This window comes from Benincasa hispida, chromosome 5, assembly GCF_027475165.1.
Source record: "Benincasa hispida cultivar pf3 chromosome 5, pf3_genome.v1.1, whole genome shotgun sequence".
Taxonomy (NCBI): domain Eukaryota; kingdom Viridiplantae; phylum Streptophyta; class Magnoliopsida; order Cucurbitales; family Cucurbitaceae; genus Benincasa; species Benincasa hispida.
The window spans coordinates 23,513,965-23,518,146 of NC_143482.1; the positions used below are offsets into that span (position 1 = coordinate 23,513,965).

The following is a 4,182-nucleotide window of genomic DNA, read 5'->3' on the forward strand; positions in this document are numbered from 1 at the left end:
TTCTCTCCAGGTTTTGCAGACAGATTTCATATGTTTGCCCATAGACTAAGAAGTCATCCATAAAGATTTCAACTGAGTCTTCAAGGTACTCAGAGAAGATCACCATCATACACCTTTAAAACGTATTGGGAGCATTGCATATTCCAAAAGGCATGCAGCGAAAGGTGAACGTTCCATATAGACATGTGAACGTGGTCTTTTCTAACCTTTGGTGCGATCATAATTTGGTTATAGCTTGCGTACCCATCAAGGAAGCAGAAATAATCATTCCCCACTAATCGATCGAGCATTTGATCAATGAAAGGCAAGGGGAATGGATCTTTCTTTGTCGCCATGTTAAGTTTCCTATAGTCCCTACAAATTCGCCAACCCGTGATGGTCCTCATGGGGATCAGTTCATTGTTTGCATTAGGAACCACTATCATCCCACCCTTCTTAGGAATACATTCCACGGGGCTGACCCATGTGCTATCTGCGATAGGGTAGATAATGTCGGCATCTAACCGTTTGATTGTTTCTCTTTTAACAACCTCTTTCATCACAGGGTTCAGTCTACGTTGAGGTTCTATTGAGCCCTTCTCATTTTCTTCAAGCCAGATTCAATGCATGCAATACGTTTGTCTAATACCTCTGATGTCTGTGAGCGTCCATCTGATTGCTCTAATATATTTCTTTAGAACACTGAGCAGCGCGGTTTCTTTTTCTTCAAGTAACGCCAGAGGATATGATGACTGGTAAGTTTTCATTCTGGCCGAGAAATACGTACTTCAAGTGGGTTGGTAGAGTTTTTAGTTCTAGTGTAGGTGGTTGCTCTAAAGACGGTTTCTGTGCTTTTCTTCCTTCATCTAAATTCAGTATTTCATCATTCTTCAACATCTCTATTATCGCATGGCAAGTCTCAACGGATGTTGTCGCATCATCTCTTTCTTCATTCTCCTCCTTGGACTCCCAATTTTCAACACAACTTTGTTCATCCTCTGAATCTGATAAGCCTTCCTTATCTGGGAACTTCATTGCCTTGATAATATTGAACTTGAGCTTCTTTCCGTTGATGCTCATTGTGATTTCTCCCTTGTGCACATCTATTTGAGCACGACCAGTAGACAAGAATGGCCATCTCAATATGATTGGAACATCTTTATCCACCTCATAATCTAAGATAATGAAGTCTGCAAGTAGAATGAATCTGTCTATTGTTACCAAGATATCCTTTAATTTCCCTTCAGGGTGCACCAAGGATCTATCAGCAAGTTAAAGAGTCACCATTGTGGGTGTTAGCTATCCCACATTTAATCCTTTGAAGATTGAAAGAGGCATTAAATTTATGTTTGCCCCAAGATCGCATAATGCTTGACCAATATAGATTCCTCCTATTGAGCAGGGTATTGTGAAACTGCCTAGGTTGCACATCTTTGGTGGGATTATAGTGTTAGATTCTTATGTCAAGGCCACCATGGCGAATCTTCCTGTGCTTCTCTTCTTCGAGACAATGTCCTTCAAAAATTTTGCATACACCGGCATCTGCTCTATCACTTCTATGAATGGAATATTGATGTGCAATTGTTTCAATATTTCTAAGAAACGTTGATACTGGCCTTCATCCTTATGTTTCTTTTTCAGTCTTTGAGGGAATGGATGTAGTTGTACTTTCAGTGTTTCATGGTCTATAGGCTTAGAGGTGAGTGCATCTTCTGGTTCTCTAGTTTCAGACTCCTTTGATTCAGTCTACAATAAAGGCTTTTCTGATTTAATCAAAGGTTGCTCCTTTGATTCGGCCTTGTGAGGCTCCTTCTGACTTCTGTTGCAGCATTTCCACTCCTTAGGGTGACTGATTGGCAGTGTTCTTTCCCTGTATTCCCTGGATTGCGTGGAAGCTCGATTGAGCTAGGCAATGTCCATTGGGGTCTGTTCTTTAGCTCTTCTACAATTTGTCCCATTTGAATTTCCAAATTGTGGATGGATGTAACTTGGTTTTGAAGGACTGTTTCATTCTTTTCGATGTATTGCTTCAACAAGTTTTCCAGGGATGATGGGGATGGTGTTTGGGAGCTGCTAGCTTGCTGTTGTCCATTAGTTCTATGAAAAAAAACCTGGCGGTCCCTCTCTCTGAGCCATAGGCTGACTGCCTTGTTGTTGGTTGTTCTTCCAAGAAAAAATAGGGTGATTTCACCACCCCGGGTTGTAAATGTTTGAAAAAGGATTGTTTTTGACAAAGTAAACTGATTAAGGATTTCGTGGGCATTCTTCAAAAGAATGTGATTCTTCACATACGACACAGCTAGTGCTTGTTTGCTTTATCGCATTGACTTGCCCATTTCGAGTTCCTAAATTGTTTATTGTGATGCCTTGCAATAAGTTTATCATCGCATTCATCTGATTTTGTAATGATGCGATGGCACCATTACTCATATTACCTTCTCTGGGCTTTGTTCTTTGATCGCTTTCTTGCCAATCTTCATGGTTTTTCGAGATGTGACGAAGAATATTCTTTGCTTCATCATATGTTTTGTCCAGAAGACCTTCGGTTGCTGCCGCATTGGCAGCTGTCTACGATGCAGAGTTGAGTCCATGATAGAAAATCTCCATTTGGAGGCAATCCGACAATCCATTGTGTGGGCCGTCGTGTACTAGTCTCTTGAATCTAGCCCATGCATCACTGAGCGATTCATCTTCTTCTTGTTCAAAATTGGTGATCAATTTCCTCCTTCTGGCATTCTCTGTGGGAGGTAAATACTTCTTCATAAACTTCTCCACAACTTGTTCACATGACGTTATCTCTCCTGATTCGAGAGAGTATGCCCATTTTCTTGCTTTATCGCATAGTAAAAATGGAAATAACGTGAGTCGAACCTCTTCTGGGCAAATATTAGAGAACACAAAAGTGTTGCAAATTTCAATGAAGCTTCGTAGATGGGCGTGCGGTTCTTCACCATGCCATCCTCCGAACTGTCCTACTGTTCGTATCATTTGTAACATCACTGGCTTCATCTCGAACCTTGATCCATCCAGTGCTGGTCTCATGATTCCTGGGGAGAAATCATACAAGTTTGGTGATGCATAGTCCCAGATGGGTCTATTGCGATCATTTTCCAGTAGGACGGGATTTTCCATCATGTTGTTTTCATTCGCTACTCATTCTTCAAGTTGTTTAGCCATTCTACGAACTTTTTCTTGCCGTTTACATTTGTTTCTCTACTTTTCGCAAAAAGTTCTTTCGATCCCTGGGTCATGCTTGGGCTCAGAAGTATGTCCTTCACTCATACAACGCTTGTTTCTTCCTTCACAAGTGGAATTGCAATACTCCAAAGGTCAAAAGCCGCAAACATCAAAGAGGTTTGATGTTAGCGTAATCTATACCATAATCCCCAGCAACGGCACCAAAACCTTAATGCGTTGATATATCATGCGATGTAAGGATGTGTGGATGCGATGATCATGCAAGTTTTCCTAACAAAGCCCAAGTTTAAGCCTTCTTAGGGTCCTGGTAAGTCCAGGGTCGAACGTAAGGATTACTAAATAGATATGCGATGGACTCTGTGATCCTATTGCGGTGGTGATTAAGAAGTAGATGGTGATTTAACTTAGATTTTCTAATGCGATGGAATTAAATGCACGGCGATGAAAGGTTGGTGTTGTGACAAGTATGCAATAAAGGGGTTGAGAAGAGGCTTTGCTATCATTTCTTAAGATATTGTACAAGTCATGCGATCATGCTATACACAAATATTAAGCACAACATTTTTCAATGCATAAGGCCGCATTTCCTATTTCTAGGATGCATGCGATGTGTATGGAATGCAGCAGATAAAACTTATTTCTTAGTCTCTACTCTTGCTTATGCGATCTAATCCGACTCTCTCAAGCCTAGATTTTGTCTTTAAACTACTCTCTCAAGTACTCCAAGTGATGAATGAAGCATACATAAGACAAGATGATCGCATAAAGTGCATAGCTTAAGTCATGTTAGCTAAGTACTTCTCAACCCATTCACAAATTTAGTTACTCATACATGGTGTGAAGAGACTAAACATAAATTGAAATGAAGTTTCCATTTTTGCAAATAAAGTGTTTGAGTACAAAACAATAAATGGTGTAAGAAGTATCAAGCCAGGTAAGCAATGTCTTACTTTCTCTGGATTTTTACACTACTCTTATCACTTCAATTCTTTCCCAAGTTGTTAA

The 4,182-nt window shown here is 40.3% G+C and overlaps 1 non-coding gene across 1 annotated transcript; it reads left to right on the forward strand.

The window, feature by feature from the left end:
* Positions 1-2,602: 2,602 nt before the first annotated feature.
* On the forward strand, positions 2,603-2,709 carry LOC120078837 (small nucleolar RNA R71). Its single transcript, XR_005482118.1, has one exon. It is a non-coding gene; the product is annotated as a small nucleolar RNA R71 (small nucleolar RNA).
* The last annotated feature ends 1,473 nt before the right edge of the window (positions 2,710-4,182 follow it).